This window comes from Mastomys coucha, unplaced genomic scaffold, assembly GCF_008632895.1.
Source record: "Mastomys coucha isolate ucsf_1 unplaced genomic scaffold, UCSF_Mcou_1 pScaffold13, whole genome shotgun sequence".
NCBI classification, from domain to species: Eukaryota; Metazoa; Chordata; class Mammalia; order Rodentia; family Muridae; genus Mastomys; species Mastomys coucha.
The window spans coordinates 9,640,802-9,654,157 of NW_022196895.1; the positions used below are offsets into that span (position 1 = coordinate 9,640,802).

The 13,356-nt window shown below is 42.5% G+C and overlaps 1 protein-coding gene across 3 annotated transcripts in view; it reads right to left on the reverse strand.

Moving 5' to 3' along the window:
- The window catches only part of Osbpl1a (oxysterol binding protein like 1A), a 195,909-nt gene extending 186,109 nt beyond the window's left edge, over positions 1 to 9,800 (reverse strand). For all 3 annotated transcript variants that reach the window (XM_031364995.1, XM_031364997.1, XM_031364994.1), the window contains exon 1: positions 9,591 to 9,800. The gene's annotated coding sequence lies outside the window, so the exon portion shown is untranslated. The remainder of the gene's footprint in view (positions 1 to 9,590) is intronic.
- Positions 9,801 to 13,356: the final 3,556 nt, after the last annotated feature.

Genomic DNA, 13,356 nt, shown 5'->3' on the forward strand with positions numbered 1-13,356 from the left:
TTTTTTTAATTTCGAGTCTATGGACAAGACTAATAGTCTCCATGTGGTGGTTCACATGAGTGGGCTCCCACAGGTTCATATGTTTGAATGTTTGGTCCAAAGTTAGTGGAACTGTTTGGAAGGGTTAGGAGGGTGGCCTTTTGGAGGAAGTGTGTCCTGGGGGTGAGTGGAAGGTTTCAAATGCTTACATCCCGTGACTCTCACTCCCTCCACCTGAAGCCCGCGGATCAGATATGAGCTCTCAGCCGCTCCTGCAGCACTGTCCCTGCCTGCCACCACACCTCCCTCCATGACACTCATGGATGAACCCAACCCCCTGCCATGGTTATGGTGTTTCCTCCTGGAAACTAAGATATCCCAACAAAGTACACTATCACAACATGTCAGAATTTAGGAGGAAAGGAAGGAAGACAGCACAGGCAAAGGAGCGGGAATCAGAAAAGGTGACTTTCAAGTGAGCAGCTAAGAAATAATAAATATCCCAAAGTTCTGGAGGTAAATTATTTCCAATCCCAAATCCTGCAATTAGCTAATCAAAAACACATGTCAAATGAAGACAGGCAGCGAGAAGCGTGTGTGTTTGGGCTCCAACCCAGAACTTCTCACCTGCTCACTCTACTAGAGTTATGCTCCCAGACCAGCTGTGTTTCCAGATGTGCACACATAGAAAACTACTGAGGGCACGGCCTCAATTTCATAAGGCACAGATACCGTAAACAGGAATCTGCAGGGTTAACCCCTTGTGGTAGGAATTACATGACATGTAGCTGCAGTCCTGGCCTATATCTTAGTCGACTGTCTGACTCCATCTACACTAGCGGTTCTCAACCCTCCTAATGGTGTGACCCTTTAATACAGTTCCTCTTGTTTCAGTGACCCTCAACCATAAAATCATTTTATTGCTATTTATAACTCGAATTTCGTTACTGTTAAGAATTGTAATGTAAATATCTGATATGCAGGTTACTGATGTGACCCCTGTGAAAGGATTGTTCGACCCACCAAAAGGTTTCAACCCACAGTCTGAGAACTGTTGGTGTAGAATAGACATTCACATCCCTGCCTCTATATTCCACTGCCAGGAGAACCCATTTCAGCTCCCAAGAACTACCTAAACCTGTTTCTACCTAAACCTAAGAACCAGAGATTGGCCTCAGAGCTCAGAAGAAAATGGCTTCTGCCTCAAATTCCCAATGGTCACAGCCCCAGGCATGCTATCTACTGTTACAGTGTTGATAAACTCACTGGGAACGCCCACCCTCGAGGCTTACACACAGCCTCCTTCACTGGCTCCCCTTGGAAAGACTACTCAAAGACTTCTCTGTAGACAAGTTTTCCTAGCAGACAACTTCTAAGAGTAATGCAGTGTCCTCTTTTCACAACGCTTGCTAAACACTTCCATCCACCACACTGTGGTCACTCATCCATGCATACCGATTAAAGCCTGTAACTAATCATCCTAAATGTTTAATACTTATGTTCCTTGTAGCATTACAAGTGAGGCAAAATAAATAAATAAATGAAAGTGTATTCATATAAATGATCATGAAACCTTTAAAAATGACCTAGAGGCCAGGCAATGGTGACTTGTGTCCATAATCCCAGATTAGAGAGGCTAGTGTGGGAGGACTGTGCCTAAAGCCACAAAGCAAAACCCTGTCACAAAAGGAGAAAAAACCCTGCAGATTTTCTCAATGACTTGAAATTTCAGAGAAACATTTAATAGTTTGAGGTCAGAGAGATGGTCCCTAAAACTCCCTGACCAGACAGAGGGCGAATTCCACATACAATGAGAGACTGTCTCAAATATACAAATAAATAAGTAAACTAATAAACAGGAAAGGCAAGCAGTTAAGGAAAGCACACGATGTTGACCTCGGGTCTCTTCATGCATACACACATATATACACGCATGCACAAACAAAATTTCTAAATTTCTAAATTTCTAAAACCATATGTACTATGGTATAAAGTGAAATGGAGTCTGAGGGCTTCTACTGCGTCTTACCTGTATGTATCTAGCTGACATAAAACTAGCCAGCACAATTGACACTAAGCTCTAGGTTCGGTGAGAGACCCTATCTGAAAAAGTAAGGTGGAGCACCACCAGGGAAAACTGGATAACTACCCACAATAAAACAGTGTCTAGTGAAAGCTAACCTTTAGAAAACAAAACTGTTTTTTCTCAGCCAAAAAAAATCATCTAAGTTCACACTGAGGACCAGATATTTCAAAATAATAATTCTTAGAAATCATGGAAGCTTACTTAATACAGAAATGTGCTCTGCTCTGGAGTTTGAGCCAAAGGAAACGGACAAGCTGATCCTGAATGCTCTGGTCAGAATGGGTTTGAGCCATATTCTATCCCTGACCTCATTTTACAGACAGCATTCTGTCACTCTTTCCAGAGTCTGCATGTTACTTCTTGCTCATCATTACTAAGTACTTGGTGTCTGGGGGACAACACTCACATGAGGTCAGCAGACAACCTTATGGAGCTGGTTCTGTTCTTCCTCCTTGAAGTGGATTCTGAGGCTTACGCTCGGGTCGCCAGGACCTTCACCCACTGACCCACCACACCAGCCTAAATTTTAAGTTTCCTAATGAGATTATGAACAGCCATGAAAATGTCATCAACTAGATAAATGTTTCGCTTTAAACTGGGAGACTGCAGTATTTCTCCCTTATGTTGTCCCACTATGAGCCCACCTTGGGGCCTTCCAATTTTAATTTCTTTTTATAAAAGTATAATCTATAAAGTATAATTTATACTTTTTCTCTTAAATGCTATAATTAAAACAGTGACCATAAAGAGTAGACCATCGGGGCTGGCGAGGTGGCTCAGCAGGTAAAAGCACTGACTGCTCTTCCAAACGTCCTGAGTTCGGATCCCAGCAACCGTCCGTAATGAGATCTGACGCCCTCTTCTGGTACATCTAAAGACAGCTACAGTGTATTACGCCAGAGCGAGCAGGCCGGAACAGAGGTCCTGAGTTCAATTCCCAGCAGCCACATGATGGCTCACGGCCATCTGTACAGCTACAGTGTACTCATACACATTAAATAAATAAATAAATCTTAAAAAAAAAAAAAGAGTAGGCCATCAAATCTTGCTTAGTTTAGTAAACTCTTGACCCAAACCATTCTGAACTCTCGACAAAGATCCTGAGAGCAATAATGACTTGTAAAATTCATTCAGGAATCTATTTTATTTTCTTGGAAACAAGGCTTCACTGTGTAGCCCAGACTGTCCTTAAACTTGCTATGTAGATAAGGCTGGTCTCAAACTCACAGAGATTCACCTGCCTCTGCCTCCTGAGTGCTGGGATTGAAGGTGTATGCCACCATATCAGGACAAGGGTCTATTCTTTTACAATTTAAATCACAACTTTTAAAAATTCCAGAGTTGCCGGGCAGGTGGATTTCTGAGTTTGGGGCCAGCCTGGTTTACAAAGTGAGTTCCAGGACAACCAAGGCTATACAGAGAAACCCTGTCTCAAAAAACAAAAACAAAAACAAAAACAAAACAAAACACAGGCAGTGGTGGCACACACCTTTAATCCCAGCACTTGGGAGGCAGAGGCAGGTGGATTTCTGAGTTTGAGGCCAGCCTGGTCTACAGAGTGAGTTCCAGGACAGCCAGGACTACACAGAGAAACCCTGTCTCGGAAAAAAAAAAAATTCCAGAGTTAAAGAATTTTATATACTATAAATATAAAACTCCTAGAATATTTCATATAAAACTCCTTTGATATTTCATCAAAGATAATAAAGTTAAACATCTGAACTTATTCTTCAGAACATAAGAAATGTAAAACATTTAATAATATAGCTTATTGAAGCAACCAATTTTCTATGGTCTGCTGTCTGGAAATGTCTCTTACAGCCCAGGTAGAACTTAATATGTATCCCACACTGGTGTGGAATCTGTGATTCTCCTACCTCACACCACAGTTCTACCACACCCAGCTAAGAATAAAGTTCTCAAAAGGTGTTTCAAAAGTGAAAAGTTAGGGGGATGGAAAGATGGCTCAGTCATTAAAAGTCCTTGCAGTTTTGGGTTCCCAGTACCCACAAGGCATCTCACATCTACCTTAACTCCAGTTCTGGGGCTCCAGCATTCTTTGATCTCTGAGGTAACATCCATGTATGTGATGCATATGAACACACAACACATACATATCAATAAGAACAAAAGTTATTGAAAAGCACTGAGTAAAATTCACACATGCTGAGATTAACTCAGTTATACATCTGACATATACGTCCTGACACCTATGTGATGGTCCTTGAAGTCTAATCCTAGACTTAGCACAGGATACGATAACTCTCTGAATGAAGGGAACCAAACAGATGTTTGTATACATATACATGTATATCAGTATCACTCTGCTGCAGGATATCTGGTCACACTGTGAACCCCAAGATTGTGTTCTCTACTAAGAAACAAAAAACAAAGACAAACAAACAAACAAACAAAAAACCACTTTGTTGGTTTTGGCTCACCCCTAACATACCCCTTTTAACCAAGAGCTAAATAAAACCAACCTGCTAGCTCAGAGAGGTGGAGAAAGCACCCAGCTAAGCTTTCTACTCCACTGACCTCCCAGAAGGAAAAGGCTGCTCAGGCTGTCTTAAATCTCCCTCCATTCAAAGACCTTCCTTTCTGTTTTCTTAAATTCACTCTCTGTCAGATGGTTGCTTGTTCCTCCTCTTGACCTAGGGTTGACTTAGCTCTCAGCTAGGGTTGAGCCATACCACAAGTACTTATTTACAGTAAGCAGAAAATTATAGGCTCAGTTCATAATCTCAGGGCTCACAATATGTCCAAATATCCTGCAACATCTCTCAGAATACCCAAGAACCAATAAAAGAATGTGGTAAACATGCAATAGAATATAATTCAGCCTTAAAAATGATTCTCTGGGGACTGGAAAGATGGTTCCAAAGTTAAATGTTTGCTAACCTTCCAGAGGACCCAAGTTTGGTTTCCAGCATCCACATGGCAGCTCACGACTATCCATAACTTTCATTACATGGGATCTGAAATTCTCTTTTGGCCTTTGAGGGCACCAGTAACATACAATAGCACACATACATACAAGTAGGTCAAACATTCATATACATAATAAAATAAGTTAAGTCTTTAAATATTTTTTCTGGCATGTGCTAGAGCCCAAATAAATCTTGGACACATCTTGCTAAACAGCATCAGTCAGTTCCAGAAGAACAGCCATGTATGACTTCACTTACACGAGGCAGCTGTGGAGCACAATTCAGGAGCAGGAAGTAGAGCTACACCCAGTGATGTGCAACACTCAAGAAGCTGAAGCCGGAGGATCACAAGCTTGGAGCTAAGGAAACCCAGTCTCTAAAATTTTAAAAGCAATTTTTTTAAAAAGTTATAGTTGCCAGTAGCTAAGAGGGAGAAACAAATGCCAGAAATTGCTCAAAAGGTTCAGAATCTCAGTTCAAAGGACTAAAAAGTTTTACAGGCAGATGAGGAAGCACAGTGGTCCACACACCATCCTTAAAATTGTAAGATGTGACAATATGTAGAGGTCTTGGCTCGCACATCCAAGGCTCCAGATGTGAGCCCCAGTAGCACAAAGAAAAACAAATCATAGGCAGATACTTATTTTATGGTTGGAAATCAACATGTCAATATAATACTTTATATTTACATCATATACTAAGAATTTTAACAGTGAGAAAAATTAAGTGTATATACATAGAAACTATACCTTAAAAAGTATATTAATTATTTCACTCTGTATTCCAAAGTAGTCAGCTGCTAATAGACTTTGTCCCCATATTGTGTTTCCTAGCTAAACAATGGTTTTATGGTTGAAAGAACAATAAAATAAAATAAAATAAAATAAAGGAAACTAAAGTTATTTATGGAGGGGATGACAGCAGAGGCACAACCACAAGCTAGAACTTCCAATGGAGGGTTAAATACTGCAATCAAATTCAAAATTTCAGGCCAGTTCTAAAATGAAAAAGCCATGGATTCTGCTCATTGATCCCATATGGACACTGAGGAAGAAGAATCTGAATTTTAAGTAAAACAAGGCAGCTTAAGGAAGGCAGCAGTCTTTAGGCTCTGCTGGGGGAAGCCCTCTAGCGTTTTTTTGGGGGGTTTTTTTGTTTTTTTTTTTTTTTTTAGCTAAGGATCAGGCTGTTGATTTTTCACTTAAAACTTTCTCCTCTGGCCTCTCGGTGAGTCTGTGCCCTGATACTGAGCATTGTTCTTCTGAAAGAGAAATGACAGTGCTGACTGCGCTCTTGTGTCACATGACACTTTACAAACCACCTTCTGTCTGTGAAAGGCAGGGCTTGAATGTCACAAAGAAAATAATCACTGAGTAGTTATCATTCTGTCTAAATTCAGTTGAGAAGCTTCAGGCTTGAGGAACATGGGATAGGTGCCCTGGCTTTCCTTTACAACAGTGTTTCAACCTTATGTGCTACACAGTATTTTCCATCAAGGTTGAACTTTCCTGCACCTGCCTTCAATTTTAATGTGAAAAATTCTAAGAACTGTTAGCTAATGTTTCAAAACAGCCAAGTCTACAGACACTATAGTAGAGGAGTCTCAGACTAGATAAATATTTTAATAATACAAATACTAACAAGGAAGTTGATGGAATTTTATTTTTAATAAACATTTTTGAGCCTTAGATAAAACAAATTTCAATTTTTCCCACTTTATTTCACAATTGAAAATTAATTATCTTGAAAGTGGAATTAGTATCATGCAATACTGATGCATCATGGTTTATACACTATAGAAATTTCTCTCTCTTTTTTAAAAAGATTTATTTATTTCATTTATATGAGTACACTGTAGCTGTCTTTAGACACACCAGAAGAGGGCATCAGATCCCATAACAGATGGCTGTTAGCCACCATGTGGTTGCTGGGTATTGAACTCAAGACCTCTGGAAGAGCAAGCAACCAGTGCTCTTAACCGCTGAGCCATCTCTCCAGCCCCCTAGAAACTTCCCTTTAAAGAGAAGTTTTGAGGAGAAAGGGTCTGGCAGCTGCCTGGATGGTGTCCAGTTCCTGCGTACAGTGGATCCCCTGCCCCAGCCTCCCGAGCAGTTAGGACTAGAAGCCTGTGTCACTTTTAAAAGGAAAGTAATCAAAGGATAGTGTGCTTTTCTTTCCAGTGACGCATGATGGGAAGTGCACAGTTAAGGATGTTTTCACTGTCTAGTGTGGCAAGTTCCTACTCCAGGGTTAACGAATGAGAAAACTTAATGGAGTAACCTAGAAAACCACCTAGTTCTTACATTACACAGGGCCTTCCTACAGACCCTTAATGACGGCATCAGTTCAGTCTTGGGGAAGTAACCATGTGAGGAAAACTTCAGCAGTCTAGTGATCAAGACCATTTCAGACAAAGAACATGACACCCGAAATCATAATTATGCCCTGTGCTGAGTGTAGGACACATCTTTTTCTCATCTCTGTGTATATGATATATTTATGGCACGCTCATGTGTCCAAATGTGTGCACAGCACTTGTGTGAGGTCATATGACAACTCCCAGTGTCTCCTACCTTGCTTGTTTGAGTTAGGGTCTCCTGTTCACCATAGTCCGTAACAGCCTAGCTGTCACAGAAACGTCCAGAGATTCTCTTGTCTCTATCATGCTGTAGCAGTGTTGGGATTATAGACTAACGTGTCAGGCTTTACATGGGTTCTAGGGATCTGCCAAACTTAGTCAGGTCCACACAACACCAAACGCTTTACAAATGGAGCCATCTCCTTTGCTCTTTCTAAAACTTCACTAATGAATTCGTATAAGCCAATAACTATACCACAAAACCCCCGTAGTCTTCCTAAGGACATCAAAGAATTTTCAATGGCATCAACAAAATTCTAATTGCAAGCAGACCAGTTCAAGAGAACTAACAAAGTTCTAACCAAGTCAAAGGTCTCGGAAGCAGCAGCTTTCCTATCCCCTGTCCCCCGCCCCATGTTACCACTTGATTTCTTTTTTTTTTTTTTTTTTTTTTTTTTTTTTTTTTTTTTTTTTTTTTTTTTTTTTTTTTGGTTTTTCAAGACATGGTTTCTCTGTGTAGCCCTGGCTGTCCTGGAACTCACTCTGCAGACCAGGCTGGCCTTGAACTCAGAAATCTGCCTGCCTCTGCCTCCCAAGTGCTGGGATTAAAGGCGTGCACCACCACCGCCCAGCTGAAGTCCACTTCTTATGTCAACATGTAAGAGACTGTCTCCAAGTCTAGTGAAGTAGTACATACCTGTGAACACAGCACTCAGGAGAATGACAGAGTCCAATGCTAGCCTGAGCTAAGGAGATCTCAGCTTGAAAATAAAACAAGTTGTCACAAAAAGGCTCCAACTGAAAAATGCTATGATCACACAGCTCTAAGTCAAATCAGCAAGAGAGAATCTGTAATTTAATAGATACTGCATCATACAACCCCTCAAAAGAAACTGACTATTCTTTTACACAATTGTTCCTTCTTTAACCGTACCATTTCCCTTTAAGGGAATACAGTAGAAGGGAACTTTTGAGAGAAACACTGTCTGGCTGTTCGCCAGTATACAAACTGCTAGAATAATATCTACAAAACTGAGCAGCCTTCAGGACAGGGATTAGCCAACTGCCACACATGCCTGTTGATGTAGGAGAAGACTGAATAAGTGTCACTGAACAACTATTTCAGATAAATCTGCTCAATTTCTGGCAGTTAATTTTGACTCTTATTACCAGCTGCCAAACACTGTGGGAGTTACCTTGCCCGGGGAAAAATGAAAAGGAGAAACTTTCAAAATGTTACTGACATCTTTCTCTGTAGGTTATACCGGACTCACCTAGTAATTGTGAATTAGAATATCAAGAGAAAGTGGACTTTGTAGCTATTCCATAGTTACAGATGCTTAAAATTCATCCGAGGGAGTTAGTTTTCTATTAACCAAGTTGCAGGGGGGAAAAAATCTCAGGGTTAGGATGTAAACACTGACGGACCTCAATGTAGTGAACAAATTGCCCAAAGCTAAGAAGTGAAGCTTTGCCAAACAGTATCCACTATGTATCTTTTCCGGGACCCAATGCATACTTCAGGAAGTCGTCGTTGATTGCAAAGCTAGTTCAATCCCATTATCAAGCAGCCTTACATACACCAAATAGCTACTGAGCAGCTTTCAATCAGCTTTGTCTAACTTCCGAGCAGACGCTGAGCAATTCAGTTTCACAAATGCAGCCTACTTAAACTCCAAGCGGGAAAACCCGGCTCTATGCCTCCTGCGGACCAGGAGGGCCATGGATTAAGGGCATCTTCCCAGGCTGAGTGCAGCCGCAGTCATTCGCTTGCTAAATGGCCTTTAGGTCGTTGGGATTTGGAGAGCGGGTCAGATGGAACGTGGGACAATGGTCTCACGCACGACGCGTGACTTCCATTGTCAATCAATCCTCGGGCTGGAAGGAAACCGCAAGTTAGGACGCGCGCTCCTAAATCGCTCGCACTCGCGCAGCTCGTAGTGCCCGCGGCCCGGGCTCCACCGCCGAGATCCCGCGGTTCCGGGGCCCGTCACCTCCCACCCTGAGCCACACTGACCTGCGCGCTCGCGGGCCCCGCTCCTGAGGCGGCCTCTACCCGAGGCCCGGCCGCGCCCACCGGCCGGCCGTCACCCACGCGGGCCGCTCTCACGAGGACGCCCGGGGGATCCCGAGAGGGAACCGGGCGGAACCCAAGGATCCTCGGGTCAGGGGCAAGGAGGGCCCCGGTAACGCGCGCGCCAGAAGTGTTGGCGCCGAGCCCAGCACGTGACACGCTCGCGGGGCCACGCCCCTCTAGACCACGCCTCCTGCCAGACCGGGACTAACCGGCCGCCTCCGCCAGGGGGCGGGGCCTCTCCCTCCTTACTCGGAAAGCCGCAGAGGACAAGACCTGGGTGGGGGAAGGTGGGGATGAAGAGGGACAGCAGCAAGGATTCCGAGCAAAATAATACTGAGTTAATACTGTGAGGAGTCCTTATTAAGCAGATAAACTACCCTGAAGTCCAAAGCTATATTTTTAATTTTTACTTTGGTTGCTACTACACTCATGTAAACTTCATTGGCCATGTAAAATTTGCCACACCTACCTCATTTTGTTCTCACACTTCAGAGACTAGCCTTACTTAACACATCAGACAGAGGTGACCATTGTAAACTAGGGATACGTGAAGGTTGCATAGAAATGAGATTTTACAAATTTCCACTCACTGCTTTTCCACGAGACAATCTCTGATAAAGAACCTACCTTTTCACACTAGTGTGTGTTTGTTGAGACCAGTCTAGCAGGAGGAGTTACCACACAGTCAATAACACCAAGGTTCAAACTCATATAATTGCATGTTTAGAAAGGATTTATACATATACTGAAAGAACAGGAAATCACAAGCTTGCTAACATTTCAAGTTTCAAAAGTTTGCAAAGGGACTTAAACATAATTGCTTGTGGTGAAAAATTAACAAGCTTCGTTTTTAAATTTTAAAAAGGCTGTAGGTCTTGAAGTCTGCTCAGATCTAGAAACTTGTACTGAGAACCAGTTACAGGCAAGTTGCTCACTGGACTCATTAGAGTGTGACACATCTCATGTGCTTGCCACATATGACAGGTCTTTCTCAATGTGGTCTTTGGAGAATACAAGCGACCTGTTCTGCAGGCTGACATCTTTTTCTAATAAAACAGGCACTTAATTAATGCAATGTCTCAATTGCAAAATCTGGGATAACTTCCATAGTTATATTTGTCTAGAAGAAACCCTGGGGCTTTAAAAAAAATGCTGAACCATCGTATGTGAACATTTTATGGGGAGACTTAATCATATGCACTTCAGCTAAGACATCAATGAATCTACCAAAACCCAGCTCCGTGAACCAATGAGTTGGACTTACTGGAGCATGAGTTAGGGGTTACCTACGTGAATCTGAATGACCACAAAGCAGCCACATCACTAAAATGTATCAACCCTTGTTATTTTGGTTGTTGAAAAATTTATAATAGCCTTCTTCATCTAATATATTCCTGTGTTATATCTGTGTAATGTATGCTTGTTTCTAGCTAGAACAATAAAATTTTACTTGCCACATTAAAAAAAAAAAGTATCAACCCAGCATAGATAATAACTCTAGAGTGCATAAATCAGTGGCTCTCAACCTGTGGGTCATGACCCCTTTGGAAAGCCTCTGTCTTCAAAAATATTGACATTATGATTCAAAACAGGAACAAACGTGCACTTGTGAAGTAGCAACGGAAATAATTTTATGGTTGGGGGGGTCATCACAACACAAGGAACTATATTAAAGGGTCGCAGCATTAGGAAGGTTGAGAACCACTGGTGAAGATAGACTTGGACACTTGGACGACAATCTACCTTCTACATATTCTAGCAACATAGGAGAGAAACAAACATAGGAAAGAGAGGCAGGGCCTCAGATGAGCATCTGATGCCAGTTCCTGTGTCCTGCTGCTGGGGTGGGCATCTAATGCCAGTTCCTGTGTCCTGCTGCTGGGGTGGGCATCTGATGCCCCTTCCTGTGTCCTGCTGCTGGGGTGGGCATCTGATGCCCCTTCCTGTGTCCTGCTGCTGGGGTGGGCATCTGATGCCCCTTCCTGTGTCCTGCTGCTGGGGTGGGCATCTGATGCCGGTTCCTGTGTCCTGCTGCTGGGGTGGGCATCTGATGCCGGTTCCTGTGTCCTGCTGCTGGGGTGGGCATCTGATGCCAGTTCCTGTGTCCTGCTGCTGGGGGTGGGCATCTGATGCTCATAACTGTTATGAAGACACTGTCTAAAACACAACTTCACAGCCAAAATAAAAGGTGACTTGGAATAATTAATCACGTGATTTCATGAGGACTTCCTTCTCACAATGATGCTTTGATGCCGTGAATTCACCGAGTGTTCATAAGTAACTCCTTCACTCTGTGAATGAACGACACTCTCTAGCCCACGGCAGTGTGAAGCATTCTGTTCTTGATAGGATTACCAACGATGCTGTATTCTTACAAAGTTTTTTTGGTATTCATATAAAGAATAAGCGTGGGAGAACTTGTTACTTACGTTAGTTACTTTTCTATGGCTGTGATAAGACACCACGGCCAAGGCAAATTACAGAAGGAAGATTTAATTACAGCAGGAAAGCGCGGCAGCAAGAGGTAAGCATGGTGGCTAGAGCGCAGGCTACGAGCGCATATCTCAAACCACAAGCATGAAGCAGGTGGAAGAACTGGAAATGGGGGGAATCTCTTCATCCCTAAAGCCTGCCTTTAGTGACTTCCTATATGTTCCCAAAGAGTGCCACCAATTGGGAACCAAATATATGACCTCTCAGGTGACATCCTCATTTAAACCAACACACTCAACAGTACTCTCCCAGAGGACTCAGGTTCTATTCCCAGCACCCATGCTAGCTGACTCACAACCACCTATAATACCAGATTCATGGGATTTGAGGCTCTTCTGACTTTGTGGTCATATAAGCTTTCATGTGAATTTACATACCCACATACCCATACCATACACACATACAAACATGATCTTAAGAAAATGAATACTTTTAAAAAGCTAGGCAAAGATAGCATATTATCATTTTCTTTATTGGACAGATTTTTAAAACTCAAAATGTTAATGTAATAGAATTAATTATTCTAAAACATTGCTTGCTCTGTGTCATTGAGAATGATTCTGTCTTGTCTAGTCAGAAGCCATCAGCCATATGAAGATATAAAACACTTGAAATGCAGATTGAGTAATAAATTTTTATTTTAGCTGTAAATTTAAGCAGGTTGTTAGAGCTATAAGTTGCCATTTCAGTCAGAGAAGTTCCATAAGTACAATCACTACGTTGTCCCCAACTGTAATATACTCTATTTTGAGAAGCAGTTGTCAGATATGCACCCTCTCAGCAATGTGAGAATGGAGATGCAGCATGTATGAAAACTGGAAGCTCTGGAGAGATGGGAAAAGGACCAGAGAGTAGCTGCTCGTGACCATGTTGTGCCCATGCTTAAATGGCCCAGACTGAAAAAAGTCAACCAGAGAACCAGAGATATCATCATCATCATCACCACCACCACCACCATCACCATCACTATCACCACCATCACCACCATAACCATCACCACCATCATTACCATCACCACCATCACCACCATCACCGTCATCACCATAACCATCACCACCATCACCACCATCATTACCATCACCACCACCACCGTCATCACCATAACCATCACCACCATAACCATCACCACCATCACCACCATCACTATCACCACCATAACCATCACCACCATCACCACCATCATCACCATCACCACCATCACCACCATCACCAT